Here is a 19,308-nt window from a genome sequence, read left to right on the forward strand (position 1 = left end):
CTGTCATACAGAGTGAAGTAAGTCAGAAAGAGAAAAACAAATATCGTATATTAACGCATATATGTGGAACCTAGAAAAATGGTACAGATGAACCAGTTTACAGGGCGGAAATTGAGACACAGATATAGAGAACAAACATATGGACCCCAAGGAGGGGAAGCGGCGGGGGGCTGGGGGAGGTGTGATGAATTGGGCAATTGGGATTGACATGTATACACTGATGTCTATAAAATTGATGACTAATAAGAATCTGCTGTATAAAAAAAAATTTTTTTAATTTCAAAAATTCAAAAAAATAAAATAAAATTCAAAAAAAAAAAAGGACCGAGCAGCATTTGGGAAAATGGGTGAAGTCTGTCCAGAGCGCTGTGAGAACTGTGCTAGTTTCTTTAGTGTTTGCCATCTAGTTTCTCTTAGTTTGGTTTTTGTTTTGTTTTGTTTTGTTTTGTTTTGTTTTTTGCGGCACGCGGGCCTCTCACTGTTGTGGCCTCTCCCGTTGCGGAGCACAGGCTCCGGACGCGCAGGCCCAGCGGCGATGGCCTGCGGGCCCAGCCGCTCTGCGGCATATGGGATCCTCCCAGACCGGGGCACGAACCCACATCCCCTGCATCGGCAGGTGGACTCTCAACCACTGCGCCACCAGGGAAGCCCTGTTTTTTTTTTAATGATGTGTGTTTGTCACCTGGCTTTATTCCAAGGCAGAAAGCTTTAAGGTATTTCAAATTCCAAAGCATTGTGTCCCACTGTGCTTTGAACTTTAAAACTAATCAGAGTAAAAAGAGAATGTGGCCATCAGCTTAAACAGGTGAATTCATTTTCATTTGAAGCTCAGGATGGAAGAAGAAGTAAAATAATATCTTGGAGAATTTCTCCCCTTGTTTTACCAGTATTTGCGTTTTGAATCTACCTAATGAATTAAAATACATCCATTCACTATTAATGGGGCTGCTTGGTGCCAGATAATTGTTCTAGGCAGTGAAGATTCAGAGGTCGAATATAAAGAAAGAGAAGTTGGATTTAGTATACAAAGTGGAAGATTAGGAAGAACGTGACTTAAGCAGTTATTTCCTTTAAAATGTTATCATACAGTGTTCATAGAATTGCTTAAATTCTATATCTAGATACAGACATGATTGTCTCTTAGTGTGTAGGTTAAATATTTGATTAGATGAGTACATCCTAATTTAATAATTCAAGGGGGAAATGTCTGAAATCCCTAGATGTAATAGCATGTGTCATTTTATTAACATGTAAGACTTGTACTTGAAACTCTCCAGTTCTTACAAAGAGGAAATTCTAAGCATTCTGTGCAGTAGTGTTAGTTGTGAGCTGGTGGGTGATGTCAAATGTTAAATGGTGAACAGCTTCGTTCGCATATTCCTTATTCTTCTTTTTTTTAAATTGAAATATATTTGATGTATAACATTGTATAAACTTAAGATATACAACATGTTGATTTGATACACTTATATATTGCAGTATGATTGTCCTTGTAGCAATAGTTAGCACCTCTGTCACTTCACATAATTATTCTTTCTTTTTAGTGGTAGGAATAATTAAGTTCAAGTCTCTTAGAAAGCTTGATGATTATAATACCATATGGTTGTCTGTATTCACTGTACTGTGCATTACATCTCTAGGATTTATTTACTACTCATTGTTAAGTTTGTACCCTTAAGCAACATCTATCCCACCTACCCACTGTCCCCTGGTAACCACCATTTTACTGTCTGTTTTATGAGTTTGGCTTATTAGATTCCACATATAACTGATATCATACAGTATTTGTCTTTCTTTGTTTGACTTATTTCACTTAGCATAGTGTCTTCACGTTTCGTCCACGTTGTCACAAATGGCAGGATGTTCTTTTTCACGGCTGAATAATATTCCATTGTGTGTGTGTATATGTATATATGTATATGTACCCACCACATCTTCCTTATCCATTCATCTGTTGATGGTCACCTGGGTTGTTTCCACGTATTGGCTTTTGTAAATAATACTGCAGTAAATATGGGAGTGCATATATTTCTTCAATATCATGTTTTAATTTCTTTGGGGTATGTACCCAGAAGTGAAATTGCTGGATCATTTGGTAGTTCTATCTTTAAGTTTTTGAGGAACCTCCATACTGTTCTCCATAGTGGCTGCACCAATTAACATTCCCACAAACAGTGCGGGAGGGTTCGCTTTTCTCCACACCTTCTCCAGCATTTATTATTTGTAGACGTTTTAATGATGGCCATTCTGACTGGTGTGAGAGGTGGTACCTCATTGTAGTTTTGATTTGCATTTCTCTAATAATTATCAGTGATGAGCATCTTTTCAGGTGCCTATTGGCCCATCTGTATGTCTTCTTTGGAGAAATGTCTGTTTAGGTCTTCTGCCCATTTTTGGATTGGGTTTTTTTTTTGATATTGAGTTGTATGAGCTGTTGTATATTTTGGAAATCATGGGCTTGTCTGATTTTTGAACCGATTTTTAAATTACGTCTTTAGATCCTTGGTCAGTTATTTCCTTTAAAGTAAGCCTTATTATGTGTTGTTTTGTCTTACCTGTTAGAAATCCTTATCTCATCTCGCTTATATTAACTTTACCCCTTTTACTTCCTACTGTTCAACAGATTTAACAGAAAACGGCAGCATAAAAGATAACCTATGAAGCCAGTCCACACCCCAGACAGGGCAGGGTGATTGCTTCTCCTGATTCAATAAGCCCTGAGTAATACTCCCTGTAGTACCAAGTAGTTCCCCTCTGCCGAGCCTCAGCTCCCTGTAGCTGCCAGCCTGAAAGCGATCAGCCTAGAGGAAGAGATAGACCATTTAGGAGAAGTGGTCCCACGGACTATTCCCTAAGGAGGTGAGCAAGAAGCTGAACTCTAAAGACAAGACAAGGGAGTTGATAGACAATACCATTGTTTTGTCTCTACGGAAGAAATTACGTGAAATTTATGTGTGTGTTCCTTTTTCTGAGGAGAGGATCCGTTTACACCCAGTTGTCACGATGGTCTGGGACCCAAAATAAAGTCAACAATTGCTGCTATAAGGCCATTAAGGCATGTTATAATCATGATCTAAACCGCTTCCGAACAGTCCGATGGCTCATGTACATTCTTAGAAGATGTTAGGAGGCTGGTGGGGTAGAGTTGGAGTTTTACCTAGAAAAAACTCTCAACCCTTGACCCCCCGAATTTGAACCTCGTAAATTACCAAATAGAGCCTCCCACTAAAACTGTTGTTGCTTCTTTACCAAGTTATCAAACTATTTCTGTGATTGTCATTTCCAGAATAATTTGATTCAACTGGTTTTCAAGAATGAATTTATGTGGTTGGAAGTACAGGAGTTTGCCACTAAGGGAAGACAGACTGAATGCCTGGCACATGACCTGACACAAAGAAATCATTAGATAAAAGCGTGGAGAAGAAGTTCCGCTTTCTCTTCACCAGCGTCAGGAGCTGGATAGAAACAGTCGTAGTAGTGATAACAGTAACTTTTGGTGAGAGCTGACTTGTAAGTTCTTTATATACATTAACACTTTGAGGGAAAAGGATACGTTCCCCCTGCAGCACACAGTCTGTGGGGTGGAGGGATGGATGTTTGCTTACTGCTCTCTGGAGTTGCTGTGATTGGTTGGTAAGGTTTAAACAAGGTGGCCCAGGTCACCTAGGGTGAGCTCAGCTGCTCTTGTGTGTTGTGTCCCCATCACTGGCACTGCCTCCACCCAGAATAGAACACGGTAGGAGGGGCCATGACCCTGGCCCCTTTGTCCTCCTGTGCCTCCTGCTGTTGAGTCGACTACTCAAGGCTTGATTGCCCCAGACAGGCGTGGCTGGGAGAGAGAGGCTTACAGTTCTAGACATACAGAAGCCAAGGAGTCAAAACGAGGGGTCAGAAAACTGGTACTAGGCACAGTTGTGATCCTTTGTTAGAAAAGATTTGCTCTACTGGACAACTGTAGAAATTTGAATGTGGACAACATTTTAGGTTATAGTATTGTAGCAATGTCTAATTTCCTTAATATAGTCATTGTTCTGTGGTTTTCCAAAGGAATGACCTTGTTCTTCGGAATGAATACATCCAGTGATATTTGAAATTAAATGAGCATTCAGCAAGCTGATTTGAAAGCTTATGTAGAGAGGCAAAAGACCCAGAATAGCCAACAGGGTATTGAAGGAGAAGAACAAGGTTGGAGGACTGACACTGCCCGACATCAAGACTTACTTGAAGAACAAAACCTACAGTAATCAAGACAGTGTGGTATTGCTGAAAGAGTAGACAGATACATCAATGGAATGGAATAAAGAGCCCGGAAATAGACCCACAGATATATAGTCTAGTGATCTTTGACAGAGGAGGAAAGACAATACAGTGGAGCAAAGATAATTCCTCAATAAATGGTGCTGGGAACAACTGGAAATACATATGCAAAAAAAAAAATAAAGGTAGACACATGGTTTACATCCTTCATGAACCTTAACTAAAAATGGAATATAGATTTATGTAAAATGTATAAACCTCCTGGAAGATGACATAGGAGAAAACGTTGATGACCTTGATGTGGCAGTGACTTTTGAGATGCAACATCAGAGGTACGATCCATGAAAGAAAAAATGGATAAACCGGACACGATTAAAATTAAGAACTTTTGCTCTGTGAGAAACAATATCAAGAGAATGCGAAGATAAGCCACAGACTGGGAGAAAATATTTGCAAGCGACACATCTGATAAAGGACTGTTATCTAAAATTCCAAAGAACTCTTAAAACTCGACAATAAAAAAAAAAAAACAACCTAACTTAAAAATGGGCCAAAGAACTTAAAAGACACCTCACCAGAGAAAATATATACACAGCTGGCAAATAAATACATGAAAAGATGCTCCACATCATGTCGTCAGGGAAATGCAGATTCATACAGCAGTGAGACACCACGACATACCTGTTAGACTATCCAAAGTCCACCCCCTGACAGCACCGGGTGCTGGGGAGGACGCGGAGCAACAGGAACTCTCATCGCTGCTGGCGGGGATGCACATGGTGCAGCCACTTCGGAGGACAGTTGGGCATTTCTTACAAAATTAAACATAGCTTGGGCTTCCCTGTTGGCGCAGTGGTTAAGAATCCACCTGCCAATGCAGGGGACACGGGTTCGAGCCCTGGTCCGGGAAGATCCCATATGCCGCGGAGCAACTAAGCCCATGCGCCACGACTGCTGAGCCTGCCTGCGCTCTAGAGCCTGCGAGCCACAACTGCTGAAGCCCGCGCATCTAGAGCCCATGCTCTGCAACAAGAGAAGCCACCGCGGTGAGAAGCCCGCACACCGCAACGAAGAGTAGCCCCCGCTCACTGCAACTAGAGAAAGCCCGCATGCAGCAACGAAGACCCAGTGCAGCCAAAGATAAATAAAAAAATATAGATACACCAGTAAAAAAATAAATAAAATCTGTTTTTTTTTTAAAAACTTCTGTAAAAAAAAAAGTTAAACATAGTCTTACCATACAATCCAGCAGTCATGCTCCATAGTATTGATATTTACCCAAAGGAGTTGAAAACTTATGTCCACATAAACACCTGCACACGGATGTTCATAGCAGCTTTATTCATAATTACCAAAACTTTGAAGCAACCAAGACTTCCTTCAGTAGGTGAATGGATACATAAACTCTGGCTCATCTAGAAAATAGAATATTACTCAACACTAAAGGAATCTGAACTATCAAGCCGTGGACCTTATTGAGGAGGAACCTTAAATGCATATTACTGAGTGAAAGAAGCCAATTTAAAAAGGCTACAGACTGTATAATTCCAATTCTGTGACGTTCTGGAAAGGGCAGAAACTGTGGAGGCAGTTAAAAGATCATTGGTTGCCAGGGGTTATGGGAGAGTAGGAGGAGCACAGAAAATTTTTAGGGCAGTAAAAATAGACTATTTGATGCTGTAATGATGGGTGCATGTCATTCATTATACCTTTCTCTGAATCCATAGGATATGCAACACCAAGAGTGAACCAGATTGTAAGGATGATTATGATGTGTCAATGTAGGTTGTAGCAAATGTACCACTTTTGCTGTAGCAAAAGTACCACTCTGTTGGGGGCGTGCTGATAATGGGGAAGCTACACATGTGTAGAGGCAGTGGGTATATGGAATGTCTCTGAAATTTCCCTTCAGTTTTGCTATGACCTAAAAGTGATCTAAAAAAACTTAAGTCTCACTTAAAAATTTTCTAATGACCATTATGTCTGTAGTTTACTCTCTGTGGTTCAGCAAAATAATTGTAATAGTAACTAACAACTGCAATGGCAGTGATGTGTATGTGCACATGTATTTGCAAAGAGTGACGAAGCAGCTCTGGTGAAAGAAAGGTTCACTGTCCACAAATCTAGGTCAGGAGTGCAAGAGTGTCTTGCATATTTTCTGTAAGTCTGAAAGTATTTCAAAGGAAAATATTGAGGCAGAGAGCCTATCATAGAAAGCTGCAAAACCTAGTTCCAGAGAGCAAAGAACATAACTTAAATGGAAGTATGGGAGACTGGGGGTAGCTGCTCAGAGCAGTTTTCTTTGCTGTTTGTCTTGGTGTTCCAGAAGGGCACAGGGCATGGGCCTACAGAGATTTAAAGTCATTTCATATCAAGGTCTCTGAGCATGCAACCACCTGCAGAGACGTGGAAAGAAACTAGGCCACAGAAGGCCAGGCAGTACGGGAGGGGGCAAGGCCTCTACCTTTAGCCACCGTGAAGCCACTCCTGGTTAGTTCCAAGGATTCTTCAAGCCCAGAAGCCCTTGCTCCCTAACCTGAAACACAAGTAACTACACCCCTGTGCATCAGAGTTGTCCCCTCCCCGTGCCACACGTGCAGAAACAGGACGTGATGTGTTACGAGTGGCCCGTGCTGCCCACGCCGCTACTTGTATTCCTCCCAAGCTGTAAAATCAACATCTTGCAAAGCAGATGGGCTTCTCACCAAGGCTCTTTCCTCTGTAGAGGGGTTGGGTTTGAAAATCTGTCAGCTCTTTCATCTCTGAGAAACGGGTCAGCCACAGTGCATTTTAGCCCTAATGAATTCACCTCTTGCACCTGATGATTGGGGGGGGGCAGTGGTTAGTATGGAGCCCCAAATCATAGGTGACAAGTGCCAGAGTCCTCACAGACTGCCTCTGCAGGATGGTTCTGTGATTGCCTTTCTTTTCAACCTTCACTTATTTTTTTACTCCCTGCCTGAGTTGTACAGAGACTTCCATCTGGTTACCTGTTCACTTTTGGGTCCTTTTTCCTTCGAGCCATTTGTGTCCCACTGCTAGTGTTGCCACAGCCCTGAGATAAATTCTGGAAGCATAGCTTTGGCCATGCTGCCCATCTGCCCAGAAATCTCAGGTAGCTCCTTGCAGTGCACAGCAGTAGAGCCTGCCTCTCAGTGTACAGGTTATGATTCCCTCATTCACCTTTTCCAAAGTGCGATTTCTCTTGCTCTGCTGCTTGTTCTGTGGCCCATTTAATGAACCAATTCAATATTCCTGGTATTTCCCCCCTCACTCTGCCTGGAGTGTCTTAACTCTTCATTGAAGACATGCTTATGAAGTTTGTCCTGATTCCTTCCAGCTGGATGGGCTCTTTCCAGTGTTGAACCCTTGTGGTTTGTTTGTTTTTTAAAACTAGTGCCTTTCATGCAACATTTGTCACATTCTCCTTAATTTAAGAGCTGTTACATAGGTTTGTCCTGTCTTCCTACTTTACAGATTGCTAGTGCTTTCAGAGTGGGAATATGGATATGGCACAGTGCTATGCGTGAAACAGATCTTCATTTATAGAATTTGCTGTAATTTGGAATGACATTGTAGAAAGACTCATTCCATTTAGGTTTAAAGTTGTTTGTTACTTTTAAATCTATAACCAATAAGAAAATCAGAGTTTATGCCACACATACCACTATTAGCTGTTTTAAGATAGTATTTAAACAGATTTTTAAAATGTGTTTCCTGGAAAACATTTTAAAAAGAAAATTAATGCTATGGGACTCCAAAATTAGGTTGTTCGTTTAAGTATTGTACTTTATAAACACTTCAGGATCAAACAGGAAAATATTAAATATGGCCATTTCTTAATAGTAATTTTAAGAAACCTTGCCTTTCTCTTCCTGACATTTTTAAGGCCTATTTATTTTTCAATATTACTGTAAAATAAAAGGTGAAAACTATGGTACTGGTCCCAGGAGCAGAGGCCTGGAGCCTGGTGAGAGGTCAGCAGCCCCAGTGGTCTGCCCAGTCAGTGTGGGAGTGACGAGGGTCCACTTACTATGCTGAAGATGGCAAAGAAATCCTGTTGTTTCTTTCCTCATTGGATTTAAAAATGGTCCATCTAGTGACAGCTCTTTAAGAATACCTTTTCATCCAGGAGTTGATATTTTAAGATTTTGGTCTTTTTTATATTATTTTTGTGGTAAGATTTTGTTCCTTTAGTAGATAGATATTTACTATCTGGAGTTTAAAGCAAAAATCTTTTTTTTTTTTTCCAAGTTAACATAAAGCTTCATTCACTATTAAATAGAACATCCCTCTAAAACAATTTAATGTTCCCTTCAAGAAGCAGCCTGGGGAGGAGTAAATTACAGAAGCATTCTTTAAAACTCCATTTTGGAAACAAATACATAAAATGGAAAATTGTTGTGTATGCTAATATAGTGATACATGTGTGTCTTGTAGTCAGCTTTTAGGGTAATTCTTACTTATCAGCATCTGCAACTTTGAGAACAATTTTTTCCAAGTTCTGTCAGGCTGGCTGTAATTTTGCTCTCTGCCTGGCTATCTCCCACCTGCTCTGCGATTCCCCACTGAGGGAGGGCCCTCTGGGCCAAGCCTCGTCCCTGCGCTGGAACCATGTCCCTCACGTGGTCCCTCCTTGATGCCTCAGTGGTGGTGCTCTCCTTTGCCATTTTGCCACTTGTATGTAGTACCAGGTGGATTAGAAGAAGATTCAGGACATGTGTGTCATGTGTTAGGGCATCTCTGAGACCAACTGCTCGGGCTCTGTGGTTCATTTTTAGATGGTATTTGCTGTTTGCATTGGCCATTCATTCATTTTCATTCATTCTCAGATGGCTCTGATTTCAGACGTGACATTTTTGCTACGTCTCTGCAGTTTCATTTTTTAGTGGAAAAAACTCTCCAAAAGGCTCCTATGGGGGAGGGGAGAGGGGGGACGAGTAATAAGGGATGAAGTATTTCTTTGCAGTTTTCCTAATTTTAGAGGGTTTTTTTTAGTAAGAATTTAAATTTTCTTTTTAAAGATGTCTTTTAGAATCAGTTGTTTAGTGAGAAGTCCATTTTAAAAAAACACACTTTATTTTTTAGAGCAGTTTAGGGTCCATAGCAGAATTAAGCAGGAGATGCAGGGACTTCCCATTCACCACCTCCCCACACGCCCAGCCTCCCTCATGTCAGTTTTCCCCATCAGAGGGGTGCATTTCTTACAGCTGACAAACCTAGATGGACACACTATCATCACGCACGGTCCACAGTGCATACTTGGGTTCGCTCTGGGTGTTGTGCATTCTATAGATTTGAACAAATTTGGAAACTAACAAAATTTTGCATGTTTATATATATCCATATTTTGAGTGTAGTGTTTTCCAGAGACATAATAGACTCTAAGCTATTGTCAGAGTTATCATAAAATGTCTTGTTTGATGTTTGGACTATTGGTGAAGGACTTATGACCTAGTCAACACTTCCTGTTAGGTTTATATTCCATGCGAATATTTTTTTAATTTAATACATGTTAGGGAAAATACTCATATTTTCAAGTTACACTTTGAAAGACTTGTAAGGTAGTGAAAAGTCTTCCCAATACAAGAAGTTATAAATGGGATCTACCCAGTAGCCTAAAAGAGACCTTTTGCATACTCATGCTCTTTTTTTTTTTTTTTTTTTTTTTTTTGCGGTACGCGGGCGTCTCACTGTCGTGGCCTCTCCGGTTGCGGAGCGCAGGCTCCAGACGCGCAGGCTCAGCGGCCATGGCTCGCGGGCCCAGCCGCTCCGCGGCATGTGGGATCTTCCCGGACCGGGGCATGAACCCGTGTCCCCTGCATCGGCAGGCAGACTCCCAACCACTGTGCCACCAGGGAAGCCCAGACCTTTTGAACTGAAGAGCAATTTCTAAATTAATTTTTATTAATTTATGAAGGAAATGTACATTTTCTGAGAGGTAGCATTTTAAAATAGAGTATATCAGGGAGTATGTAAATAAATGTTACTGTAAAGAATTTTTTTTTGAATTACATTGAGACTGGAAGATTTGCTTAGATTGTCAGCCTTCATGATGACTGAATTTACAAATCACGGTTGACTATTTAATTGGATCACTCCAGACAAAAGGGCCCTCCGTAGGCTTCTGGGCTTGAAGAAGTGATGTTGAAAGTCAAAACAAACATTTAGTGGAGTCAGGGGCCAGATGATGTAAATAGAGTCCCTTCCCTGGCCTGGGTATCTTCCCTGGGACTTCGCTGGGTCCTTGCTATTTATCTCCCCTCCTCCTCTTGTGAGGATCAAATGAGATTATAGGCCTGAAAATATTTCACAAACTGTGGAGCACAAGTATTTATATTAAGTGGTATGCCACTGTGCATGGATCTTACGATGGCTGTTGCAGTATGAGGTTAATGGAGACCCTCTTCTCTTCACATAGGCATGCAGGACTTCCCAAGTCCATGGATTTCTATCATTTTCACTTGACAGGGTATTTGCTTGCCCTGCTAGTTCTTAGGATTAAAGTGAGATGCATCTTGTTTTTTAGTTTACCTTTGAAAAATGCTTGCTTTTTTTTTTTTTTTTTTTTTTGCGGTACGTGGGCCTCTCACTGTCGTGGCCTCTCCCATTGCGGAGCACAGGCTCCGGACGCGCAGGCTCAGCGGCGGTGGCTCACGGGCCCGGCCGCTCTGCAGCATGTGGGATCTTCCCGGACCGGGGCACGAACCCGTGTCCCCTGCATCGGCAGGCGGACTCTCAACCACTGCACCACCAGGGAAGCCCTCTTGTATTTTTTAATAGGGTGTTCATTTGCATGATCTGGCCACAATTTATGTTTTCATTCCAGTGAAGGAGAAACGCCATGGGGCTATGATATTTTTTTCTTTCTTTTTTTAAAATTTATTTTATTTTTTTTTTGGCTGCTTTGGGTCTTCGTTGCTGCATGCGGGCTTTTCTCTGGTTGTGGTGAGGGGGTGCTGCTCTTCGTAGCCATGCGCAGGCTTCTCATTGTGGTGGCTTCTCTTGTCGTGGAGCACGCGCTCTAGGCGTGCAGGCTTCAGTAGTTGTGGTACATGGGCTCTAGAATGTAGGCTCAATAGTTGTGGTGCACGGGCTTAGTTGCTCTGCGGCATGTGGGATCTTCCCGGACCAGGGCTCGAACCCGTGTCCCCTGCATTGGCAGGTGGATTCTTAACCACTGCGCCACCAGGGAAGCCCGGTCTATGGGTATTTATTGTTACCTTCTCCATTATGAGATGGAGCCATCCCAGGGAATCTGTAACCAACTGTATTTCAGTGACAATATTTTTATAAATTTACTGTTTGGAATCTTATCTTGCTATCTTGCATGTATATTACATAGACCAAGGATGTGATCTAGATAGATAACATGGTAGCAGTACCACCGCCAAGCACTGTGCGTTTTAGAGCGGATGTGAACTACAAACATCCTTATAAATGCAGATTTACACACGTCAAGGGATTGACCTGGCTCTTACTAAATGATCATTTTATTATACTGTATCCAATTCAGTTGGAACTCATCGTACTGAGAATTTCACCTCACTCTCTTTCCCTGTCCTCTTTGATGGCATAGGCATCATTCACAAGCATTTCAGTAAAACAAGATGTAATTCGTAGAGAGGTACCTGAGAACTTCTTTTTTAAAAAATTAAGACATAATTAACATGCCATACAACTCACCATCTTAAAGTGTACAGCGGTTTCTTAATATGTTCACAGAGTTGCATGACCGTCACCACAATCAATTTTGGAAAAATTTCATCACCCTAAAAGGAAATCTCATACCCATTGGCACTCACTTTTCATTTCCCCTAAGTCTCTAGCACTAGACAACCATCCATTTACTTTCTGTCTCTATGGATTTGCCTTACTGGAAATTGCATATAAATGTAATTATTCAATATATGGTCTATTGTAAATGGCTTCCTTCACTTAGCATGGTAGCAGGGTTCATCCTTGCAGCATATATCAATACTTCATTGCTTTTTATGGCCAAATAATATTTCATCATATGGATATACCACATTCTGTTTATCCATTCATCTGTTGATGGACATTTGGGTGTTTATTTTTTGAGTATTATGAATAATGCTACTGTGAATATTTGTGTACACATGTTTATGTGGACATGTTTTCATTTCTCTTGAGTTTGTACCTAGCAGTAGAATTGCTGAGTCATATGGTAGTTTTATGTTTAAAATTCTGAGGGTCCGCCAAACTATGTTCTATGTGGGCTGCAGCATTTGACTTCTTACCAGCAGGGTGTGAGTGTGCCAGCTTCTCCACCGCCTCACCAGCACCTGCTGCTGTCTTTTGATAACAGGCATACTACTAAATAGCACACAGTATTTTGTTGTGGTTTTGATTTGAATTTCCCCGGCGACTAATGATTTTGAGTATCTTTCCATGTGCGTCTTTGTCATTTGTGTATCTTCTTTGGAGAAACGACTATTCATAATGTCCTTTGCGTATTTTTTAGTTGGGTCGTTTATCTTTTTATTAGTGAGTTGTGAGAGTTCTCAATGTATTCTGTAGTCATGTCTCTTATTAGAGATATGTTTTACGTATATTTTCTCCCATTTTGTGTGTGGTCTTTTCACTTTTTGGTGTTCTTTGAGGCAAAAATGTTTTTAATTTTGATCACATCCAATTTTTTATTCTTTTGTCACTTGTGCTTTTGGTGTCATATCTAATAGCCATTGCCCAGTCCAAGGTTATGAAGATTTACTCCTATGTTTTCTTCTCAGAGTTTTTATAGTTTGGGCTCTTACATTTAGGTCTGTGATCTATTTTGAGTTAACTTTTGTGTATGGTGAAAGAGGCTCATATTCATTCTTTTGCCTGTGGATATCCAGATGTCCCACACCATTTGTTGAAGTTTATTTTTTCCCTACTGAATTTTCTTGGTACCCTTGTTGAACATCATTTGACCATAAATTTGGATCATTTCTTTTCCATTGATTTATGTGTCCTTTCTTATGCCACTATTGATCTATATGTCTGTCTTTATTCCAGTACCACCCTGTCTTGATTACTATAGTGTAGCTTTGTAGTAAGTTTTGAAGTCAAAATGTGAATCCTCCAACTTTGTTCTTCATTTCAGTGTTGTCTGACTATTGTAGGTCCCTTGCACTTCCATATGAATTTTAGAATCAACTTGTCAATTTCTACCAAAAGGCTGGGTGGGCTTTTGATGAGATTGTGTTGAATCTTTAGATCAATTTGGAGAGCATTGCTATCTTAACAATATTGTCTTCCAATTTATGAATATGAACTGTCTTTCCATTTACTTAAAAATTCTTTAATTTCTCTCAACAGTCTTTTATAGTTTTCCAGGTATAAATTTTGCACTTTCTTTAATTTATCCCTAAATATTTTAATTTTTAATGCTATTGTAAATGAAACTTTTGTTTTTCATTTCATTTTCACATTGTACATTAGTATTGTGCAGAAGTATAATTTTTTTTTGTTCACCTTGTATCCTGCAAGCTTGCTGAACTCATTTATTACTCTTAATAGTTTTGTAGAGGAGTCCTTACAATATACAAGATTATGTCATCTTCAAATAGAGAGTTTTACTTCTTTCTTTCCAATCAGGATGTATTTCTTTTTTTTTTTTTTCCTTCCCCACTTTCCTTGACTAGAGCCTCTACTATAGAGTTGAATAGAAGTGGCAAGAGCAGACATCTTTGTCCTTTTCTGGCTCTTAGGGTGAAACTCTTCACCATTCAATATGATGTAAGTCATAGGGTTTTTATAGACTCTTTATCAGATTGAGGAAGTTTTCCTATTCCGAGTTTAAGGAGTGTTTTTATTGTGAAAATGTGTTGGATTTTGTCAAATGCCTTTTCTCTGTCTTTTGAGATGATTGTATGGTTTTTGTCTTCTATTATTTTGATATGGTTGTTTTACATTAATTGATTTTCAGATGTTAAACCAACCTAGCATTCCTGAGATTAAGCCTACTTACTTATGGTATATAATTCTTTTAATATATTGCTGGGTTCTGTTTGCTCATATTTTGCTGAGCAGCTTTGCATCTATATTCATAGGTGATATTGGTCTCTAGTTTTCTCTTCTTGAAATCTGTTTAATTTTGGTAGGAGGTTACCATGGCCCTCATGGCTTAGGAAACCCTCATGCCAGGCCCCCAGGCTCTGAGGGTAGGGGGAAGCAGATACCACCCCAGCCACCACCTGGAATGCCTCATCCTAGACCAACGGTGGTCATGTTCCTCCCCTCCCAGGGCCTCCATTTGGTTCTCTCTTGGGTTACCCACATCCGTTGCCTCCACATAGTATTCGTACATCTCTGCCACTGATGCCTCCTCATAGATACTCTGGTCTTCCACGACCCCCACGCTATAGCTACCAGCGGCGGCCCTCCCTCTACCCAGACCCACTCCCTAGCCTCCACTTCCCCCTCATGGCCCTCTTCCAGGTCCTCTCCCTCAATAATGTCTCATTCTGTTTCCCCCTGTTATATCCTCACAATATTTTTTTTCAATTCTATGGACCAGTCAATGAATAAGCATTTAAATGACACTAGAGAAAATAGTTTATGTTGTTGATTTATTGCTGCTATTCTTACAAAAGTGGAAGGATTGTAATCTAGCCTTTAGAGACAAAGCATAGCCTTAAATTTCCAAAAAGTGGAACATGAAAGTGGAAAAATATGAGAATCATTCATCTATAAAATTAAACATTTGGGATAAATTATGCCATCATTCAGATACAGGTTGAGGGCTTCCCTGGTGGCGCAGTGGTTGAGAGTCCACCTGCCGATGCAGGGGACACGGGTTCGTGCCCCGGTCCGGGAAGATCCCACATGCCGCGGAGCGGCTGGGCCCGTGGGCCATGGCCGCTGAGCCTGCGCGTCCGGAGCCTGTGCTCCGCAAAGGGAGAGGCCACAACAGTGAGAGGCCCACGTACCGCAAAAAAAACAAAAAACAAACAAACAAAAAAACAGATACAGGTTGAGGAAAATCGATGGAAAGCCTAATGATTTCTTTTTACCTGGAATAAATGTGAACTCAAAAAAGAAAGTTTTAATAAATATTGAGTGCCTATTGATTATCAAATTCACTTCTCACATAACTTGTATAAATGTAAGTATATAGTTTCACAGCATTTGAATCCAAAATGGCAAACAAATTTGACATAGAGGGCTTCCCTGATGGCGCAGTGGTTGGGAATCCGCCTGCCGATGCAGGGGACACGGGTTCGTGCCCCGGTCCGGGAAGATCCCACGTGCCGCGGAGCGGCTGGGCCCGTGAGCCATGGCCGCTGAGCCTGTGCGTCCGGAGCCTGTGCTCCGCAACGGGAGAGGCCACAGCAGTGAGAGGCCCGCGTACCACAAAAAAAAAAAAAAAAAAAAAAAAAAAAAATTTGACATAGAACAAATCAGAAAGTGAAAATATAGAAGTCATAGTCTGGGAAGCCTCATGCTAAACAGAATTATAAAATGATGGTTATTAAGAACTAAGGTAATATTTCAGAATTTGTGCTGGGCAGTATTCTAAGTCCCTTTAAGGCATTTCGTTTATTCAAGAATTCTATGACGTAAGTATATAAATTTAACTATTTTACCGGAGAGTAAATGTGGCAAGTAGATTTTAAATTTCTAATCTTAGTTCATTCAAGGAAAGATGAAATTTTGAAGCAAAATAGTGGATTAGGTTTTCTCATGTTTAGGGAGGTGGTTTTTGCTCTGACGAATGACAAGTCTAGATTTCTGTAGGGTCACATTTAGGTGGCAGGCATCTACTGCCTTATAGATTCAGTTATAAAGTGTTCGCGAATCACTTACTTTCTGGCAGCATTTGTAAAGGGTTGGTATTAATTCCTCTTTAAACGTTTGGTAGAATTTACCAGTGAATCCATCTGGGCCTGGGCTTTTGTTTGTAGGAAGTTTAAAAATTACTGACTCAATCTCCTTATTTGTTATAGCTATTCAAATTTTCTGTTTCTACCTGTAAGTTTTGGTAGTTTGTGTCTTTCTGGGAATTTGTTCATATTATTTCATTTGTCTAGTTTATTGTTATAATTGTTCATACTATTCCCTTAATGTATTCTGTATAATCCCTTTGCTTTCTATAAAGTTGGTAGTGATTTCCCTGTTTCATTCCTGATTTTTGCCATTTGAGTCTTCTCTCATTTTTTCATGGTCAGTCTAGCTAATGGTTTGTCAATTTGGTCAGTCTTTCCAAGGAACCATCTTTGGGTTTTGTCAATTTGGTTTATTGTTTTTCCATTCCCTATTTCACTTATTTGTGCCTAATCCTTGTCATTTTATTCCTTCTGATTGTTTTGGGTTTAGTTTGCTTTTATTTTTGTTTTTCTTAATGTGGAAGGTGGGGTTGATTTGTATTCTTTTTAATATAGTTATTCACAAGTAGAAATATTCCTCTGAACACTGCTTTATTTACATTTCATAAGTTTTGCTATGTTGTGCTTTCCATTTCATACCTTTCAAAATATTTTCAAATTTCCCTTGTGATTTCTTCATTGAACTGTTGGTTATTTAGGATTGTGATGTGGAAAATTCACAAATATGTGGAAATTAAACATGTCTTTGTACTATTGATTTCTAATTTTATTTCATTGTGGTCAAAGAAGTTAGTTTTGTATGATTTTGATCTTTTTAAGTTTACTGACCACATGGTTTGTCCTGGAGAATGTCTGTGTACCCTTGTAAAGAATATATATTCTGTTGTGAAAGCTTTTTATCATTTTTTCATTTAGCATAATTAGAGATTTTAATGGCTTAATCTTTTGGTAAGGCTTACTAGGATCATTAGTTCTGCAAGTGTAAAGACTTTAGTGTAAATAGACACTGTGTGTAAATACAGTGTTTCATGGGGTATTGGAGTATCTTTCTTACAGTCAATCTGGTCAACAGACCCCTGTTGTTCAGGCATCATTCTATGTCCTAGCTATTGTAAACAGTGCTGCAGTGAACCAGGCTAGTAAGGAAACTGCGTAAGGCATAGTCTTCATTTGAAGAGCCTGTTCATTATGTTAACTTAACAAAGCGAACTGTGGTAATTACATACAGCACTTCCTTGCTGAAAGAAGGCATACGTTTGTACAGCACAGTGATTTAGAGGTACCCAAAGGAGAGTGAGTAAGCAAGGTGGGTACTGTTTTCTTTTCTGAATTGACTGTAATGTCAAGAATTAACTGTGACTTTCAAGGTTGAAAGAATAAGGACAGATGTTATGTGTTTACTCATCAAGCCTTGAGGAAGGATCGCCGTCTCTCTCTGACAGCTACAGGCCAAAGGGAGGCGTATTGTTGGCCAGCTGATCTAACAGCTCTTTTGTATCATTCCACTAGTGAGGAACAAGCATAGTCATTGTCATGTGTTCCATCTTGAATAGTTGGGGTCAGCAGTTTCTTTATCAAAGCAACCTGGATTAAATGCACTCATCTATGATTAACACATTGTAATATTCAAATTGTAATTTATAAAGGCAAACCAGAACATTATTGAAAGCTAGCTTTTTTTAAAAAACAGCAATAATTCAAAACAGTGCTTCAGCTGTGGGTTGCAATAAATACTTCCAGTGTTTATAAACCTTTCCGTACAGTGTCTGGGAAAATTCCCCATGTTCTGACTAATATAATAAGGCCAGATTCCTTGACTGTCACTGGAGGCGCATCCTAAACATTCTGTGCTGTGTTCTGGGCTCTTCCTCTGCTGCCTAAGGGAGAAAGTGTTATGTCGACCAGTGGAGGCTCGTCTGCCTCACCGATTTCACCTGTGTCGTGAGCGCTCATAGCGTGTGACCTACTCCATTATCTTTGCTGTGAGAGGGACATAATGAGAAGCATATCTTTTTAAAAAATGTTTGTATATTTATTTTGGCTGCGTCAGGTCTTAGTTTGCAGCACGCGGCATCTTTCACTGTGGTGTGTGGGCTCTCCAGATGTGACATGCGGGCTTTGTTGCCCCGCGGCACGTGGGATCTTAGTTCCCCGACCTCGAACCGGTGTCCCCTGCATTGCAAGACAGATTCTTAACCACCGGACAACCAGGGAAGTCCCGAGAAGAATATCTTTTGTAGCTGTACTTGTATAATTGCCGTGCCCTTCCCTAGCTGGTTCATTCAAGTCCCAAATTCAGTGTCTCTTTATTTAGCATTTTGATAGATTCCAGAATAAATAATTTCTAAGCGTGAACCTCATTTAGTGTATTAAAGAAAACACTTGTATTGACCACTAGTAGATTTTTAGTTATCATTTAGCAGAGAAGACTTCCATTTTCCTTGAGTAACTTCCAGTATCAGAAATTCCAGCTATTTTATGAGACAAACAACCAAAAAAGCATTTATGTGGAGCAGTGAGCACCTTGAAGCTATCTATCCAGGAGATAATCAGTAAGTGCCTGTTGTCTGATAGAAAGTCGTTTTCATAAGCCTAAATACAGGAGACTTGAAGAGCACATAACACATCGCTTGTCCGATGCAGGTGTTCGTTGACCCGCAGCATTGATGTGTAACTAAGGGCGGGAGCTCTTAAAAGGTTTGTGACGATTATATTTCTGGAAAACGGATTTATATCATCTATACGATAAGGTATATGTTTGCTTTAGAGCTGACTGAGAAAATGCTTTATAGTTTTAGAATTGCCTGGGAAACACTATGCCACCCTGGGCCTGTTCTCACTCCTGGTGAGGAGACTCCAAAGTCTGTGGTAGCTCTGGAACCACTTCAGCTTCCTTGCCAGCCATCTGAACGCACTGGGAGAGCAAACAAGCCACTGTTGGCTTCCCCACCCCTGCGACTAGAAGAAATAGACATGTTACCCCAGAGGTGTATTATGTGGCTTGTATCACCAGTTCTTTCCAGCCTGTCAGCGGCTGATTTGACAGAGCTTGGTTAAGAAAATAGCACTAATTAGCCAAGAAAACATACAGTGTTCCGTAACGGTAGGCATTGCCCCAACTTTAGCCAACTGTGTGTGGTGCTTACCCAGGAGACAGAAAATGTAGCTGGGTCAATGAAAAATTAAAACCTTTTTTGGAAAAAAGAATTCAACCATC

General features: G+C 40.4%; 1 protein-coding gene across 8 annotated transcripts in view; it reads left to right on the top strand.

The window, feature by feature from the left end:
* Nucleotides 1-19,308, top strand: part of LOC102996303 (scaffold protein involved in DNA repair) — a 313,877-nt gene that overhangs the window by 171,054 nt on the left and 123,515 nt on the right. The gene's annotated exons all lie outside the window — the stretch shown is intronic.

Source organism: Physeter macrocephalus, chromosome 15 (genome assembly GCF_002837175.3).
Source record: "Physeter macrocephalus isolate SW-GA chromosome 15, ASM283717v5, whole genome shotgun sequence".
NCBI lineage: Eukaryota > Metazoa > Chordata > Mammalia > Artiodactyla > Physeteridae > Physeter > Physeter macrocephalus.